Source organism: Ranitomeya variabilis, chromosome 6 (genome assembly GCF_051348905.1).
Source record: "Ranitomeya variabilis isolate aRanVar5 chromosome 6, aRanVar5.hap1, whole genome shotgun sequence".
NCBI classification, from domain to species: domain Eukaryota; kingdom Metazoa; phylum Chordata; class Amphibia; order Anura; family Dendrobatidae; genus Ranitomeya; species Ranitomeya variabilis.
The window spans coordinates 514,958,670-514,978,677 of record NC_135237.1 but is presented as its reverse complement, the minus strand read 5'-3'; the positions used below and the strand labels follow the sequence as shown (position 1 = coordinate 514,978,677).

General features: G+C 43.0%; 1 protein-coding gene across 3 annotated transcripts in view; it reads right to left on the bottom strand.

The window, feature by feature from the left end:
* LOC143782946 (uncharacterized) overlaps nt 1–14,961 on the bottom strand; it is a 35,401-nt gene extending 20,440 nt beyond the window's left edge. For 2 of the 3 annotated variants that reach the window (XM_077270961.1, XM_077270963.1), the window contains exon 1: nt 14,735–14,961. The gene's annotated coding sequence lies outside the window, so the exon portion shown is untranslated. Of the gene's footprint in view, nt 1–1,320; nt 1,390–14,734 lie in introns of those variants that run through there. The other variant, XM_077270962.1, reaches the window with a different exon arrangement.
* Between the last annotated feature and the right edge of the window lie 5,047 nt (nt 14,962–20,008).

The window sequence follows — 20,008 nt, the reverse complement described above, 5'->3', positions numbered from 1 at the left end:
AAATGCTGAAAATCTGCGCGTTTTTTTTCCGCAGCATGTGCACAACAATTCTCAATTTCACATTGACTAACATTGCTTGTGAACTACATTGTGGATTTCATGCAATTCCGCGAGTCCAAAAGCGCTGCGGATCCACATCAAAATCTGCAACGTGTGCACATAGCCTCAGAAACTCTCCAAATTGAACATCAGAATGAGCTCACTGATGGATCCTCAGTTTACTCAATCTGCTGCAAACAATAGACAGTGCACCACAGAGAACAATAAAAAATCACAATAATTCATAATAATAAAATCATGATAATAAAAATCATTTTTGTAATTTGGCTTGATTAATAATGTTTATTAATCAAGCCAAATTACAAAAATGATTTTTGGGGAAAAAATACATGCATTTAAGTAATATTTAGACCTGTAGTGTCTCCATTTTTTGGTATCTGGGGCCGTGTGAGGGCTTACTTTTTGTGCGCGAAGCTAACATTTTTAATGATACCATTTTGGGATGTTTTGATCGCCCATTATTGCATTTTATTGCACTCTTTGAGAAGTGAAATTTAGAAATAAAACAGCAATTCTGACTTTTGTTTTCCTTTTCTTTTTTTTAACTCTGTTCACGATTCAATTTAATTGACATGTCAACTTTATCCAGCAGGTGAATGTAATAATGACAAAACTCAATTTATATCATTTTTTATGGGGTTTTTTCCACACAAAAAATAATTTCTTTTAAATGTTTTTTTTGCAATGGTTTTCTGTGTTCTGAAACTCTTTTTTTTTCTTTTCTTTTTTTTACTTTTCAGCTGGCAGAGTTGTATAAGAGCTTATTTTTTTGCAGGCCATTCTATAGTTTTTACTAGATCCATTTTTAGCCATGTATGACTTTTTGATCACTTTTTATTTCATTTTTTTGTGAGGCTTGAGCAAAAAAAACCCCAGCAATTCTGGTATAGTTTTCCTATTTTTTTCTTACAGCATTCGGCATATGAAATTAACATTTGTATAGTTTTATAGTACAGTGGGATACGATTAAAGTGATACACAATTACTATAATATTTTTACAACGTAATTTTAATATTAATAAAAAAAAATGTTGCATCACGTTCTGAGAACCATAACTAGTTCATTTTTTCCGTTAATAGCTATAATCATATCCACACCCGGCGTGGTTGCCTTTTTCTCACAAGGAAAATGTTGCAAAATTTTCATTTTTATAAAACTTTGATCTTTATTTTAACATTTTTCATACATAGAAATAAAATTTTAAGTGCACAAAAGAAAGTCATATTTATACTGGACTTACTAGAATATACTGGAATTACCTGACACATAAGGAACACTGTAAAGGCAAGGACTAAGACTGGAATATATCAAGACCAGGTTAGTAGTTTAAAGGTACCTTCACACTGACCAACTGAAAGTTCAGAACTTTATTTGGTCGTCAGATCGGCGTGTATCGTTGTGTTTGACAGCAAAAGCAACGATGCCAGCGATGTTTTACAATGGTAACCAGGGTAAATATCGGGTTACTAAGTGCAGGGCCGCGCTTAGTAACCCGATATTTACCCTGGTTACCATTGTAAAAGTAAAAAAAAAAAACAGTACATACTCACCTTCTGATGTCTGTCACGTCCCCCGGCATCCGCGCTGCTGCTCAGAGCTTCCTGCACTGAATGTGTCAGTGCCGGCCGTAAAGCAAGGCACAGCGGTGACGTCACCGCTCTGCTTTAGGGCCAGCGCTTACACAGTGCAGGGAAGCGGACGCCGGGGGACGTGACAGGCACCGGAATGTGAGTATGTAGTGTTTGTTTTTTTTTACATTTACACTGGTAACCAGGGTAAACATCGGGTTACGAAGCGCGGCCCTGCGCTTAAGGTACCTTCACACTGACCAACTTTCCAACGATAACGATAGCGATCCGTGACGTTGCAGCATCCTGGATAGCGATATCGTTGTGTTTGACACGCAGCAGCGATCTGGATCCTGCTGTGATATCTTTGGTCATAGCTGAAAGTTCAGAACTTTATTTGGTCGTCAGATCGGCGTGTATCGTTGTGTTTGACAGCAAAAGCAACGATGCCAGCAATGTTTTACAATGGTAACCAGGGTAAATATCGGGTTACTAAGCGCAGGGCCGCGCTTAGTAACCCGATATTTACCCTGGTTACCATTGTAAAAGTAAAAAAAAACCAGTACATACTCACCTTCTGATGTCTGTCACGTCCCCCGGCTTCCGCGCTGCTGCTCAGAGCTTCCTGCACTGAATGTGTCAGTGCTGGCCGTAAAGCAAAGCACAGCGGTGACGTCACCGCTCTGCTTTAGGGCCAGCGCTTACACAGTGCAGGGAAGCGGACGCCGGGGGACGTGACAGGCACCGGAATGTGAGTATGTAGTGTTCGGGTTTTTTTTACATTTACACTGGTAACCAGGGTAAACACGGGTTACTAAGCGCGGCCCTGCGCTTAGTAACCCGATGTTTACCCTGGTTACCCGGGGACTTCGGCATCGTTGGTCGCTGGAGAGCTGTCTGTGTGACAGCTCTCCAGCGACCACACAACGACGAAACAGCGATGCTGCAGCGATCGGCATCATTGTCTATATCGCTGCAGCGTCGCTTAATGTGACGGTACCTTAAGTAACCCGATGTTTACCCTGGTTACCCGGGGACTTCGGCATCGTTGGTCGCTGGAGAGCTGTCTGTGTGACAGCTCTCCAGCGACCACACAACGACGAAACAGCGACGCTGCAGCGATCGGCATCGTTGTCTATATCACTGCAGTGTCGCTTAATGTGACGGTACCTTAATACCAGAGAAGACAGGAACTTGTGCAGGACTCCAGTGACAGTGGAATCGCTCCTAAAGTAATAGGTGCAAGGTCACAGAAGAAGGTCTCCAGGGCGAGTTACAGATGCCACAAACAGCACAAAGAACTTGACTCAAGTAATAATGAAATGGATCTTGCTGATAGAAGCAGGAAAAATGCAGTCTCAATGTGCCCCCATAAAATTTGACAGAATTTAGCCTTTCCAGTAAAGGACGTGTTGTATGTTTCCCTGTCCAGAAGGACGACTTATCTATAAAGTGAATCACAGCAAAGCTATAAAATTACAATGTGAAAAGTCTGGATGGAAAGTGGCTGTTAGCGAATGTCAAGGTAGACAAGGAACAGGTGAGACTCTGGTCTGTACACAAAAAAATTGGACCCTGTAATGATAATCCTAGGAAACTGTATCTATGCTTGTAAATTTTACTTAATGCTGATGTAAGACACACAGATGTAAAGAACGTAAATACGGAAGACACAACGATGAATATTATCACTTTTATTTCTGGATATTAATAGGATTTTTCATACCTTTTTCTAAAGCCGGCCAACTCCTGAACAAATGGGTGAAGTTAGCACAAGCCCAAGTACTACAAGTGACCAGATACAATCAAACCCAGATAAAGAACTGACAAGAGAAAACAAAGGTGAATCACCGGTATTTCTCTGCTACAAAAAAAGCATAGTCAATGTATTGCTTATTAACCCATAAATTTGGCACATATAACTCAGCTCCCAAAAAGAGAAGCCAGTAAATGGATAAAAGCAGGAGAGGAAGAAGTGAAATCTATGACTCACAACCAAGGATGTCTGGCACTCGCACTGATGGAAATGGCTAGCCAAGGAGCCAAACATATTGATGTGAAATTAAATTTTTGCATGGATTTTTTGGAAGAAATACTTCTAGACTTATAGTACTAGCAAAATGAAGACATGATTGTGGATATTTTTTTACAAAACCATTCTCTGCACAAAGAGACGTCCCAGGGTGATGAAGAGGCTGAAACTAATGGACTAAGACTTAGGGTACCGTCACACAGTGGCATTTTCATCGCTACGACGGCACGATTCGTGACGTTCTAGCGATATCGTTACGATATCGTTGTGTCTGACACGCTACTGCGATCTGGATCCCCGCTGAGAATCGTACGTCGTAGCAGATCGTTTGAAACTTTCTTTCGTCGTCTAGTGTCCCGCTGTGGCGGCATGATTGCATCGTGTGACACAGGTTGTATACGATGTGCGCACAGTAACCAACGGCTTCTACATCGCAAATACGTCATGAAATTATCGCTCCAGCGCCGTGTATTGCAACGTGTGACCGCAGTCTACGACGCTGGAGCGATAATCAAACGACGCTGCAACGTCACGAATCGTGCCGTCGTAGCGATGAAAATGCCACTGTGTGACAGTACCCTTAGCTTTTGTAAAGAAGTGTTAAAGAATGCAACAGCTGCAGACTTGTGCTGAGCAAGGGCGGACATACCATTGATGTAACCTGGAAATCATATATAGAGAAAGCACCACAACAACCAAAATCATAAATATATCAAAAGAATTTTCTTATTCATAAACATAATAAAAAACAACAGACACCAGCTCCAGATACCGCTCAGGTAATGTTTACATGTCATCTTTGTGTTTAGCTACTCCTTGCTCTTTTTCCAGTTGTGGCACACAGCCCTCCTGGGTTTATCATGTTTTGATTATACCACGTGTTAAGTTCTACTAATTAATACTTTGTTTCGCATATTATATTTATGTATTTTTATGAGCAAATAGTTTTATCCTATATGTACCTGAGGGTATCTGGCTCTTCCCATGGTGCCACCTTAATTTGGCTTACCTCTGTCACATCCCTACAAAGTCTTTTTGTCTGTTGTTTTTTATTATGTTTATGAATAAAAAAATTATTTTGATATATTTATGATTTTGGTTGTTGTGGTGCTTTCTCTATATATGATTTCCATGTATTATTAGCACTTACCCGTTCTACTTTCTTGTGCACCCTCCCTCTTGGAAAGTGGGTGCGAGCCTTTTATTATTGGTTTTGCATTGATGTAACCTGTGTAGCCACACAGATGCCCAAGACATAATGGGGTCTATTTCCACCACAAAAACTGGTCAAATTGAGCATTATGATGAGTTGATAAACGCAAAGGGACAATATACTGTTCGCTCTTGCACATGGGGCCATTGTCTGTCTGTGTCCACCAGTGGTTGCAAGGACTGTTGAATGTTAAGGCCCCGTCTCACTAAGCGATTTACCAACGATCACGACCAGCGATACGACCTGGCCGTGATCGTTGGTAAGTCGTTGTGTGGTCGCTGGGGAGCTGTCACACAGACAGCTCTCTCCAGCGACCAACGATCAGGGGAACGACTTCGGCATCGTTGAAACTGTCTTTAACGATGCCGAAGTCCCCCTGCAGCACCCGGGTAACCAGGGTAAACATCGGGTTACTAAGCGCAGGGCCGCGCTTAGTAACCCGATGTTTACCCTGGTTACCAAAAAAAACAAACAGTACATACTCGCCTTTCGGTGTCCAGGTCCCTTGCCGTCTGCTTCCTGCTCTGACTGAGATCCGGCCGTACAGCAAGAGCAGAGCGCAGCGGTGACGTCACTGCTGTGCTCTCACTTCTCAGTGTACGGCCGGCAGTCAGTGAGAGCAGGAAGCAGACGGCAAGGGACCTGACGGACATCAGATGGTGAGTATGTACTGTTTTTTTTTTTTTACATTTACGCTGGTAACCAGGGTAAACATCGGGTTACTAAGCGCGGCCCTGCACTTAGTAACCCGATGTTTACCCTGGTTACCAGTGAAGACATCGCTGGATCGGTGTCACACACACCGATTCAGCGATGTCAGCGGGGCCTCAATGACCAAAAAAAGGTCCAGGCCATTCCGACACGACCAGCGATCTCGCAGCAGGGGCCTGATCGCTGGTACGTGTCACACATAGCGAGATCGCTATGGAGGTCGCTGTTGCGTCACAAAACTTGTGACTCAGCAGCGATCTCGCTAGCGATCTCGCTATGTGAGACGGGGCCTTTAGAGATTGATATTGACATATTGATGTACATAACCTCAGTTTGTTGGTGTCAGTTCCCCCTTGAATGATCGTTGCTGAAAGCCAAAATTTTCAACAGTAAGCTCCAATGTTCAGGAGCTATGTGTATAAATACATGCACAATGTATCTGCTCCACCTTTTATTGTTCCAGATCTATGAAGTCCTTTCTTCATGATGTAAGTGTGTAATCTGCAGGGCTACAGGTGGCCTCCACATTGTTCCTCTGTATCTGTAGATCAGCTCCTCTGGGATTATTCAGGAGTCGCCGATTCCGCCCAGCGCAAACAATAGTTGGTGCCATGCCACCATTCATCTGTGCACTGCAGTGTCTCCGTGTCTTAGGGTACCGTCACACAGTGGCATTTTTATCGCTACGACGGCACGATTCGTGACGTTCTAGCGATATCGTTATGATATCGTAGTGTCTGACACGCAGCAGCGATCAGACACCCTGCTGAGAATCGTACGTCGTAGCAGATCGTTTGAAACTTTCTTTCGTCGCTGGATCTCCCGCTGTCATCGCTGGATCGTTGTGTGTGACAGCGATCCAGCGATGCGTTCGCTTGTAACCAGGGTAAACATTGGGTTACTAAGCGCAGGGCCGCGCTTAGTAACCCGATGTTTACCCTGGTTACCAGCGTAAAAGTAAAAAAAAACAACCGTACATACTCACCATCTGATGTCCGTCAGGTCCCTTGCCGTCTGCTTCCCGCTCTGACTGTCTGCCGGCCGGAAAGTGAGAGCAGATCACAGCGGTGACGTCACTGCTGTGCTCTGCTCTCACTGTACGGCAGCGCTCAGTCAGAGCAGGAAGCAGACGGCAAGGGACCTGACGGACATCAGATGGTGAGTATGTGCTGTTTGTTTTTTTTTTACTTTTACGCTGGTAACCAGGGTGAACATCGGGTTACTAAGCGCGGCCCTGCGCTTAGTAACCAGATGTTTACCCTGGTTACCAGCGAACCTCGGCATCGTTGGTCGCTGGAGAGCGGTCTGTGTGACAGCTCCCCAGCGACCACATAACGACTTACCAACGATCACGGCCAGGTCGTATCGCAGGTCGTGATCGTTGGTAAATCGTATAGTGAGACGGTACCCTTACAGGCAAAGATAAGATGAGGCAGAAATGAATAAGTCCCATTAACCTTTCCAAATATGATGAGCTGGAACAGGTTTGGGGACAATCTAACTGGAGAGAGCACTCTGGGTACATCATTACTGAAGAAGGCAATAATGGATCAATATTGCTATAGGGGCACTATTTGGGCATTATTACTGTAGGGGGTAGTGAAGGGGTATCATTACCAGACCGGGCACTAATGGATCAGAATTACTGGAGGGTGCCCTCTGGGGACATTCTAACTGGAGAGAGCACTCTGGGTACATCATTACTGAAGAAGTCAATAATGGATCAATATTGCTATAGGGGCACTATGTGGGCATTATTACTGTAGGGGGTAGTGAAGGGGTATCATTATCGGAACCGGGCACTAATGAATCAGTATTACTGGATGGGAACTATGGGGGAAATTATTACTGGATGGGACACTAATGGATCAATACTACCGTAGGGGCACTATGGGGGCATTATTACTGGAGAGGACAGTAATGGCTCATTATTACTGGAAAGTGTCCTTTGGGGCATTATTACTAGAGGGGACACTCAGGAAGTGTTAATACTGGAGAGAGTTCTGTGGGGGCATTAAAATGAGAGGGGACACTCTGGGGGTATTATTAATTATAGGGCTCATTTCCACATGCGAGTCACACGTCCGTATCTCGCATGTGGAAATCAAGCTCTGGCGCCGGCACTCAGGAGCGGAGCGTGCGGCTCCATGTGTTCCTATGCGGCCGCACGCTCCGCTCCTGAGTGCCGGCTCCACAGCTTGGTTTCCACATGCGAGATACGGACGTGTGCCTCGCATGTGGAAATGAGCCCTAAAGGGCACTCTGAGGGTTATTATAACTGGATAGGGCATTTTGGGGGCAATTATTATTTGAGCCACAAAATTAAGAGTAGCAGCAAAATTGGAAGCCAATGTAGGTTTGGAGAAGGTGGAAATGTGAAAAGTTAAGTCTCTGCAGACAAAATTCATCATTATGGTCTGATCCAGATGGAAAAGACAGCAAGAGTGGACGAATCCAATCAGAACGTTCTCTATAAGTCACAATACACTCATAGACAAAAGTGTTGGCATCCTTTAAATTGTCCCAGAAAATGAAGTATTTCTCCTAGAAAATTATTGCAGTTACACATGTTTTGTTATACACATGTTTATTTCCTTTGTGTGTATTGGAAGAACACAAAAAAACAGAGTAAAAAAGGCAAAATTGGACATAATTACACAGAAACCCCCCAAAATGGCCAGGACAAAATTGCTGACACCCTCAACTTAATATTGGAATAAATAACTGCAATCAGTCTCTTACTATAAGAATCAACAAGCTTCTTACATCTCTCAGCTGGGATTTTGGACCTCTCTTCTTTTGCAAACTGTTCCAGGTCTCTCATATGTGAAGGCGCCTTCTCCCAACAGCAATCCTCTCCACAGGTGATCAAGAGATTTAGATCCGGACTCATTGCTGCCACTTCAGCACTTTCCAGTGCTTGGTTTCCATCCATTTCTGGGGGCTTCTTGAAGTATGTTTGTGTTATTGTCCTGCTGGAAGACCCAGGACGCAAATCCAGCTTTTTAACACTGGACACTACATTGCCACCCCAAATCCTTTGGTAATCTTCAGATTTCATTATGGCTTGCACCCAGTGCCAGAGGCAGCAAAACAACCCCAAAACATATTTGAATCTCCACCATATCTGACTGTAGGTACTGTGTTCTTTTCTTTGTGGCCTCATTACATTTTCAGTAAACAGTAGAATGATGTGTGTTACCAAAAAGCTCTATCTTGGTCTCATCTGTCCACAAGACACCCTCCCAGAAAGATTTTGGATTACTCACGTACATTTTGGCAAACTGCAGTCTAGCTTTTTTATGTCTCTGTGTCAGCATTAGGGTCCTCCTGGGTGTCCTGCCATAGCTTTTCATTTCATTCACATGTGGATGGATAGTTTGCGCTGACACTGAAGCACTCTGAGCCTGCTGGACAGCTTGAATCTCTTTGAACCTTGGTTGGGGCTGCTTATCCACCATATGGACTATCCTGCATTACTACCTATCATCAATTGTTCTCTGCCATCCACAACAAGGGAGATTAGGTACAGTGCCATGGGTTGTAAATTTATTGATTATGTTGCGAGCCATGGACAAAGGAACATCAAGATCTCTGGAGATGTACTTGTAACCTTGAGATTGTTGATATTTTTCCACAATTTTGATTCTCAAGTCCTCAGACAGTTCTCTTCTTCTTTTTCTGTTCTATATGCTTAGGCTAAGTTCACATTAGCATTTCTGTGTGCAGTGTATCATCTGCATGCGGAAACGCATGAAATAACGCATGCAAAAGCATGTTTCCGCACTGTTTTTATCTGCATCATCTTACGCGTGACGGCAAAAAAAGCTGCGTGTGCATGCGTTTGTATGCGTTTTTGCATGCGTTTGCATTGTTTATATGCATGCGTTCGATAGGACAATGCTTTTCCAGGAGAATTTCCTTGACACAAGCCACACACAATGGGAGTGTCTAATGGGATTTCTATATATAGACACACTGCACAGATGAAATCCTCTTCTTTTGCTGCTGTATCCAGCTAAAAGATGGATCTAAGCGTGGAGAGCTTCAATCTATCACTAAAATTGGCTTTTGCCTTTGCTGTGGCTTGTGAAGAAGAAAGAAGTGAAAAACGGAGATGTCATCGTCACTATTGGCAACACCCCATCGTTGAAGTCCGAGAGAGCCATGGAGCCTACTACTTGTTGTGCACTGAGCTGCTTGAAAACCTGGAGAAGTTTTTCCACTACACGAGGATGTTGGAACAGAGCTTCAATGAATTGCTGCTACGTGTCCAAGGATCCATCACCAGGCAGGACACACAGCTACGTCGAGCAATTCCTGTTGAGGAACGTCTGTTGGTGACCCTGAGGTACATAATTTTGAAAACGAAACACGTCATTAATATTCTTGTTATAACAGCCATGTACTGATCTTTTTTCCCATTTTCTTTTCCACACATTGCTGGCTACCGGAGAGAACTTAAGATCTTTACATTTTCAATTTCAGATTGGAGTGTCCACCCTTTCTGAGATTGTTGGAGACACCTGCTGTGCTTTATGTGACGTTCTGCATGAAGAATTCCTCCCCCAACCCACAACTGAACTGTGGCTGGAAAATGCTTCAAAATTCAAGGAAATTTGTAATTTTACAAACTGTGTGGAGGCTGTGAACGGCAAACACATTCGGATTATGAAACCTGCTGGAAGTGGATCTGAGTATTTCAATTACAAAAAGATACTTTTTGATTACTCTCATGATGATTGCAGATGCTGAATGTCGATTTGTCGCCGTTGACGTTGGCTCATTTGGATGAAGAAATTACTCACAGACTTTCAAAAACTCAAACGTGGGACAACGCTTGTATGGGAATAATTTCAATTTTCCACCACCACAACCTCTTCTGAAGGACCGCCAATGCTGTTTGTTGTTATTGGGGATGAGGCGTTTCAAATGTCTGGCAACATCATAAAACCGTATTCGAGTCGGGACTTGAATCACACCAAGAGTTTTCAACTACCGACTGACAAGGGCACGAAGAACTGTGGAGTGTGCCTTTGGTTTGCTGGCATTTAAATGGGGCACTGTGGGAACACCAATCAAACTAAAAACTGAGACAATTGATGATGTGGTCAAAGCGTGTGTTATTATGCACAATTACATCCTGGCAAAAGAGCAACAACAACATTAAAATGGATCACCCCCCCCCAAAAAAAAAAAATTAAAACCACTAGGAAATAAAATAATTATATATTAGTATCCTGTTCTAATTAGGTACAAAAATACAAGGCAACACATTTTCTTTAATGCTAAGTACTCACTAACAAAAAGGCATACATGAAAACTATTATACGGTAATATTTCCCATGATGTGGATATATGGAACCTATAGATGAAGTAAAAAAGAAAATTGTCCTTGTGTAACAATGCGTTCCCATAGACAGTAATGCGTTGTTTTGACGCACTCAATCCACAATCAACCGCATGCGCATGGCTGTGCATAATTGACAAATCAAAAAATGCAACATGCTGCGTTCCCCGCACACTGCCAAATGACGCATGCGTATGGATACACATGCAAACACATGTCCCTGCGTACACCATGTTAAAGATATGTACGCTGCGCACAGATGCGCTAATGTGAAATCAGTCTTAGTGAGGCACACAGAGCCACACAATGCAAAGATTGAGGCAATTTCTCCCCTTTTTATCTGGTTTCAGGTGTGATTTTCATATTGCCCACACCTGTTACTTGCTACAGGCGAGTTTGAACAAGAACCACTTGCTTGAAACAAAGTTGTTTAACCATAATTTTACAAAGGTCACAGCAATTTTGTCAATTTTTGGGGTTTTGTGCTGGGCCTGTAAAAGAAAACATAAAATTAACAATAAACATTATAAATATTATACTTACCTGTCCAGCGACGCGTCCTCCCGTCCCGCTGTCTCCTGGTCGCATCCGCTTCCATGGCCGCTCATTATCTTCCCGCGGCATTCACTGCACTCGGCAGTCTTTGGCTTTTTCCGACAGTGTTCGTGCGGTGACATTTTTTACAGCCGCCTTGGACCCGAACTGTAACACGGGTTTCTCATGGAAACCCATATTCAGGACTGTGTGACCGAACACCATGTGTTCGGTACGGTCCCGAACTTTACAGTTCGGGTTCGCCCATCTCTAGTCATGAGTGGCTTGACACAAGGAATGCGACACTTGTAGCCCATGTCCTGGATACGTCTGTGTGTGGTGGCTCTTGAAGCAATGATTCCAGCAGCAGTCCACTCCTTGTGAATCTCCCCAATTTTTGAATGGTCTCTTAACAATCCTTTTAAGGCAGCGGTTATCCCGGTTGTTTATGCACCTTTTTCCAACACACTTTTTCCTTCCACTCAACTTTCCATTAATATGCTTGGATACAGCAGTCTGTGAACAGCCAGCTTCTTTAGCAATGACCTTTTGTAGCTTACCCTCCTTGTGGAGTGTGTCAATGACTGCCTTCTGGACATCTGTCAAGTCAGCAGTCTTCCCCATGATTGTGGAGCCTATGGAAACAGACTAAGGGACCATTTTAAGCACTTAGGAAGCCTTTGCAGGTGTTTTTTGTTAATTTTTCTAATTTACTTAAATAATGACTTTTGGGTTTTCATTTGCTGTAAGCCATAATCATCAACATTAACAGAAATAAACACGTGAAATAGATCACTCTGTAATGGCTCTATATAATAGGAGTTTCACTTTTTGTATTGAAGAACTGAAATAAATTAACTTTTTGATGATATTCTAATTTAGTGAGAAGCACTTGTGTATCAGCAGGTCTTTGGAATCTAAGAGCTGTATGATGTAGAGGCAGAGACCCTGATTCTAGCTATGTGTTACTTACTGGACTGCTTGGTGCACTTTTGATAAAAAAAATCTTTTTTTTCTGCTGTCGATGTAACAGTGATCACAATGCTGAGCTATGTATAACCCCACCCACTCTCCTGATTGGCAGCTTTCTGTGTACACTGTCAGCAAGCTGCCAATGAGAGGTGGGGGTGGGGTTATACAGATTAGCTGGACTACCTGGCATGGGACATATAGTCCTGCAGTGATAATCTCCTGCTGAATAAAACACTGATTGTATTGAAACTATAGCACACAGCCTAATAAGTGACACAACGCTAGAATCAGGGTCTCTGCCCCTATGTTATGCTGCTCTCAGATTAAACAGAAAAACCTGCTGACAGATTCCCTTTAAGTAGTATTTAAATTATCTACTCAAAATTAAAGCCTCCATTAAATGCAAACTTCCCTGTTCCTTAGCCGTTCTGCCCCCTATGGAGAATTGTCTTGATGTTCGCTGATAAGACAATCCGGAGACGCTGATCCATTGTGGATACATTGTAAATATTTCTCCAGAAACCTCAGAATCTTCAGGCAAACCTAGGAGCGTCACATCACCCCAGCGCCACTATTCTAGGTCCTAATATATATTTGTACGTTCCCATCTGAGGCTTCTTCTACAGGAAGTTTCCATCTCCTGAGACATCTCCTGTTCTGCGCTGATCAGAGTCCCAGAGACGATGAATTCTCTGTACTTCTCATAGAGATGGATGAACCCGGAACGGTAAAGTTCGGGTTCCGTATCGGACACCTAGTGTCTGTGCCCGGACCCCCAAACACAGACTTCTCCCGGAAGAACAAAGAACAAGAACAAAGCTTGTTAAAAAGCTGCGGCGCATCTGGACACTCCAAATGCTGCTCAGAATGAAGAACATAAAAACACAGTCGAAAACATAAAATAAACTTACAAAAAAGTGCAAATTAAAACAATAAGGTGCAAATGAAAAACAGGCGAAAAACTCCAAAAATAAGATGTAAAAATGCAAATGCGCTAATGAACCGGCCCCCTTGTGCTTCAATCCTGCATCAGCTCCAAGATCTCTGCTAGATGTCAGTGAATGAGAACTCTCTGGTTTACATCCAATAACCCTGCACACAGCGAGGCGAGCGCTCAGCTCCACAAGGAGCATAGGGATCTGTCAGGTAACATTATTTCTGACATCTACTCGAAATATTGTGCTTAGACGTTATGTGAGTAAAGGCTGAAGGGTACGTTATACGGGACATCGGATTTACAGTGTCTGCACATATACACGTTATATAGACAGAGATGACAGAGATCCCGGTCACTGGAAGAAAGAGAATAAACCCTAAATTCATCAATCTGATTGGTCAAAGAGTAATAAAGATGTGACGGATTTCAGGCAGAGTTTCCCTTTAGGTTTCTGGATTATTCTAAAGGTAGACTGATAGAAAGAGACAAAAAAAAAAAGAGAAAAGAGAAGAGAAGGAAAAGACAAAAAGCGAAAGAAGGGAAAATGAATAAAGATTGATAGAAAAAAAAAGGCAGAGAAGAAGAGTGTGGCTTAAGAAAGAGAAAAAGAAAAAAAGAAAATTAAGGAAAAATAAAAAGACAAAAAGCAAGTAAGAAAGAGGAAAAAAGAGAAAAAGAAAGAAGAAAGAAGGAAAGGGAGAGGAAAAAAAGAAAGAGAAAAGAGGAAAGAAAGAAAAAAGAAAAATAGAACAAAAAGAAAAGCAGAAAAAAGGAAAGAAAGAAAAAAGAAAGAGGAAAAATAAGGAACGAGATAGAAAAAAACAGAAAATAAATGAAAAAGAAAGATAAAAAAGAAAGAAGGAAAGAGAGAAAAAAGAAAAATAGAAAAAAGGAAATGAAAAAAGGAGAGAGCGAGAGAAAGAAAGAAGGAGTAACCCCTTAGAACAGAGAAATAGCAAGAAACTTAAAGACGAAAAATAGAGCCAAGAGTGAGAAGGAGAGAGAAATAAGTGAGGACAAGAGCAGTATAACGAGGAGGAGGGTGCTGGTTCTATAACCTTGTAAATCTGATATTATTGGCGGGGTTTTACTTTTGACAGAACTCATCACTTTGCGGCATCTCTGGTCTAAGCGCTCTCCTACTTTTTTTTCTGCGTAATTTGACCAGAATTTGCAGACAGCCTTTGTGCATAGAAAACTAACAGTAAATGAGTAAATGTCTACAGATCAGATCTACTGTATGACCCCAGGAGCAGCAATCACCTGTGACCTGCTCCTGCTCCTCCAGCTTCAGAGACACTCGTAGACATGGACAGAATCTAGGACTGTCATGGACCAGGTCTGGTTTGGACTTACCTGTAGTAGACCCGTCTCCCCGAGCTTACACACACGGCACAGACCCGTCTACGAGTCCTTCTCGCATTTGTCTTTAATCACAATATTCTAGATCCTTCTCCTCCCTTTTCCTTGACATCTGGCAGAGAATCAGAAGCTGTGGAGAGACAATGGTCTGAAGCCACATAAGATCCCGGAGTCCTCACAAACAATGGCTGACACAGATGTGCGAGGAGAGAGGAAACAACTGGGAGAATCCGAAGGAAGAGGCAGAAGTGGAGGACAGGATGGAGAGAGCGGAGGCCAGCCGCAGCCAGGACGGCAGCTCCCCCCGTAATAATGGGACGAGGGAAATCCTATTACTACAATTTGTTTGTCTTTTTCAAGGAGTTCTTTAACTTAGAGAGTGAATAGAATCTAATCTGAAATTCTGCCGCAATCATTCGCATGGGCTGGAATCTTAAAGAAACATCGTACCCTGAACGGATACAATATATGATGTCACCGGCGCTGTGACAGAGGACACGTCCGGACCAGTCACTCTGCGCGGCGCAGGCTCTGTCCAGCCACTGTGACTGATACCTGTAGTGTCATGCAGTCTGGCAGAATGGGTGTGTGCGGTCCAGCTGGAGTAATCTGCTCCCTGATGTGGCCAGTGTCAGCACCACACCCTACTGGATCTCCTAACTTGCTTCTGTCTGTATGTTGCCAGTTATAGTCTACTAGATTGTGGCCCGATTCTGACTGACAGAACTTGTTCAGTAAACGTGACTGAACTGCGTGGCACTGTGACTGACAGAACTTGTTCAGTAAACATGAGTGAACTACGTGGCACTGTGAGTGACAGAACTTGATCAGTAAACGTGAGTGAACTACGTCACACTGTGACTGACAGAACTTATTCAGTAAACATGACCGAACTACGTGGCACTGTGTCTGACAGAACTTGTTCAGTAAACGTGACTGAACTACATGGCACTGTGACTGACAGAACTTGTTCTGTAAACGTGACTGAACTACGGCCGGACTGCAACTGTCGCTGATTGGTCGCGGATCGCTGGCGCGACCAATCAGCGACACGGGATTTCCGTTACAGACAGACAGAATTAGACGATTATATAGTAGATACTAGCTCTGGTTCAGTCCTGTTCTTTCAGCCATGATCAGCATGTTTGATTTTCGTTCTGACCTTGGACGATTTACTAACGATTCTTCTGACTTATTATCTTGTCCCTTGTCATCCTTCATGGTTCTGACTATTCCTGCCAGCCTGCTCCACCGGCCAGCGGTAACTGGTATAAGTCCTCATCCGAGTATAGGGGAATGTATAAAGGGTTATAGACAGAGTAGCTAGCAAATGTCTGTCCATGGCAGCCCTATTTAGACCTGCCAGGAGACCACGGACAGAGCCACCTTAGGCTACGTTCACATTTGCGTTGTGCGCCGCAGCGTCGGCGATGCAACGCACAACGCAAATGTAAACGCATGCACAACGCAGCGTTTTGTGACGCATGCGTCCATTTTTGCATGGTTTTGGGCGCAGAAAAAACTGCAACTTGGTGCGTCCTCTACGCCCTGACGCATGCACCAAAGTGACACAGGCGTCACAAAAACGCAAGTGCAACGCATGTCCATGCGCCCCCATGTTAAATATAGGGGCGCATGACGCATGCGGCGACGCTGCAGCGCCTGACGCTGCGGCGCCGAACGCTAATGTGAACGAGAGATGTGGAGTTGGACACAAGGATTCTCTCCTAAGTGCTGTATGACTTCTTCGGCCATGCTCCGCCGGCTTAGAATCCAAAGGAGGCATAACACAGAGTATAGCATTTGCTCAGAGCCCATCTAAGGCTGCCATCACACTAGCAGTATTTGGTCAGTATTTTACATCAGTATTTGTAGCCAAAACCAGGAGTGGAACAATCAGAGGAAAAGTATAATAAAAACATATGCACCACTTCTGCATTTATCACCCACTCCTGGTTTTGGCTACAAATACTGATGTAAAAGACTGACCAAATACTGCTAGTGTGACAGCAGCCTAAGGATGATTGATATCTACAAAGTCACCTGGACAAGCACAACCTGTAACCCCAGGCCTGATCTCTAGAACCTTAGTAAAAGTTTAGCAGAGTTCATCCAGAGTTTTTTTATGCAGCGTTTGGTGCAGATTCTGTGCCAAAATATACCCCAGAAAACTCTTCAAAATTACTTCCAGAAAGAAAAAACACGACTGTAGTGCACATCTTGTGTTTTTTTTCTGCACATTAGAAAAAGCGTCATGTCAATTCTTTGGTGCATTTAGTGTAAGGGCTCATTTCCACATGCGAGGCACACGTCCGTATCTCGCATGTGGAAACCAAGCTGTGGCGCCGGCACTCCAGAGCGGAGCGTGCGGCCGCATAGGAACACATGGAGCTGCACAGCTCCGCTCCTGAGTGCCGGCGCCAGAGCTTGGTTTCCACATGCGAGATACGGACGTGTGCCTCGCATGTGGAAATGAGCCCTAAGTCTATGGATTTGCTGCAGTTTCCATTGCTGATTCCAATTTTTTTTTTGCAATATTTTTGAAACAGAAATGTATCAAGAAACACCTTATTGCTACACCCAATACCATTAAAAATGTGTCTAAAACCACAATAAAACAGTGTAAAAAAAAGTGTGTTCTTAGAAAACTACAGCAAAAAAAGAAATTTAAGTGGTTTTTAGATATGGATTTTTCAACCAGAATAATCCCAAACAAAAGACTGTGTGAAGATATCCTAACGAGTACTGCATCTCCACTTTCCCTATTAGAGTATGTTCCTACAGTTTTGTTTTTTACATGGATTTTTCTGGCTGAAGAATCCACAGCTGAAAACCATTTCTAAAGATACACAATGTTTTTTTTTACCTCACTATTTTAATTTTTTTTTTTTTTTTTTATACATCTTTACTTATAATATTGAGTGTAGCAAAAGGCTGTGGTTTTATTATTTGTTTTAGTGGAGCGCCCCGTCAGGGCAAGGGGCTACTCGGTACTGGGTCCGGTCGGCTCAAAGGGGGATGTCACGGCAGCGACCCGGTCCGTGGCCCTGGGATGTCCGTATAAAAGGGGAAGGCCTTTAAAGGGATAAAGTTTATGTTCGTGACGCCACCTGTGGTATTCGGTCAGGGTGACCGATGCTGCTTAGGGGTCCGCTGGGGTGATGTGATGGCAGCTAGATGGTATACCTTCCCACAGGTGAAGTATATCCCCAGGACTTCCCTTTGTGTAGATGGTAGAATGGTGAGAGGCGCAGTGAAGAACGAGGACACAAGGTTGCAGTCTCTTTACCTCGTTTACTGAAGACTTCATCATCCACAGTCCAGGGCACCAGATCATAGGGCAGGCAGAGTCCGGCCGGTTTGGAGGCAAATCCAGAGTCCCCTTGTCCAGGTGTAAATCAATAGCCTTCCCTTGCACTGTAGTGGTGTAGTCCCTTACTGCATAAGCTTTAACCCCTTAGTGACAAAACCAATTTAGTACTTAATGACCAAGCCAATTTTTACAATTCTGACCAGTGTCACTTTAAGAGGTTATAACTCTGGAACGCTTTATCGGATCCCACTGATTCTGAGAATGTTTTTTCGTGACATATTGTACTTCAAGTTAGTGGTAACATTTCTTCGATATTACTTGCGATTATTTATGAAAAAAATGGAAATATGGCGAAAATTTTTAAAATTTTGCAATTTTCAAACTTTGTATTTTTATGCCCTTAAATCAGAGAGATATGTCACAAAAAATAGTTAATAAATAACATTTCCCACATGTCTACTTTACATTAGCACAATTTTGGAAACAATTTTTTTTTTGTTAGGGAGTTATAAGGGTTAAAAGTTGACCAGCAATTTCTCATTTTTACAACACCATTTTTTTTTAGGGACCACATCTCATTTGAAGTCATTTTGAGGGGTCTATATGATAGAAAATAACCAAGTGTGACATCATTCTAAAAACTGCACCCCTCAAGCTGCTCAAAACCACATTCAAGAAGTTTATTAACCCTTTACGTGCTTCACAGGAACTGAAACAATGTGGAAGAAAAAAATGAACATTTAACTTTTTTTTGCAAACATTTTACTTCAGAACCATTTTTTTTAATTTTCACAAGTGTAAAAACAGAAATTTAACCACAAATTTTGTTGTGCAATTTTTCCTGAGTACGCCGATACCCCATATGTGGAGGTAAACCACTGTTTGGGCGCACCGCAGAGCTTGGAAGTGAAGGAGCACCGTTTGACTGTTTCAATGCAGAATTGGCTGGAATTGAGATCAGACGCCATGTCGCGTTTCGGGAGCCCCTAATGTGCCTAAACAGTGGAAACCCCCCACAAGTGATACCATTTTGGAAACTAGACCCCTTAAGGAACTTATCTAGATGTGTGGTGAGCACTTTGAACCCCCAAGTGCTTCACAGAAGTTTATAACGTAGAGCCGTGAAAATAAAAAATCGCATTTGTTTTCACAAAAATGATTTTTTCGCCCACAAATTCTTATTTTCACAAGGGTAACAGGAGAAATTAGACCACAAAAGTTGTTGTGCAATTTCTCCTGAGTACATCAATACCCCATATGTGGGGGTAAACCACTGTTTGGGCGCACCGCAGAGCTTGGAAGAGAAGGAGTGTTGTTTTACTTTTTCAATGTAGAATTGGCTGGAATTGAGATCGGACGCCATGTCACGTTTGGAGAGCCGCTGATGTGCCTAAACAGTGGAGACCCCCACAAATGACACCATTTTGGAAACTAGACCCCTTAAGGAACTTATCTAGATGTGTGGTGAGCACTTTAAAACCCCAGGTGCTTCACAGAAGTTTATAACGTAGAGCCGTGAAAATAAAAAAATCGCATTTTTTCTACAAAAATGATCTTTTTGCCTCCAAATTTTTATTTTACCAAGGGTAACAGGAGAAAATGGACACCAGAAGTTGTTGTACAATTTGTCTTGAGTACGCCGACACCCCGTATGTGGGGGTAAACCACTGTTTGGGTGCATGGCTGAGCTCGGAAGCAAAGGAGCGCCATTTGACTTTTCAATGCAAAATTGACTGGAATTGAGATCGGACGCCATGTCGCATTTGGAGAGCCCCTGATGTGCCTAAACAGTAGAAACCCCCCAAAAGTGACCCCATTTTGAAAACTAGACCCCCCATGGAACTTATCTAGATGTGTAGTGAGAACTTTGAATGCCCAAGTGCATCACAGAAGTTTATAATGCAGAGTCGTGAAAATAAAAAATATTTTTTTTTTAACAATAAAGATTTTTTAGC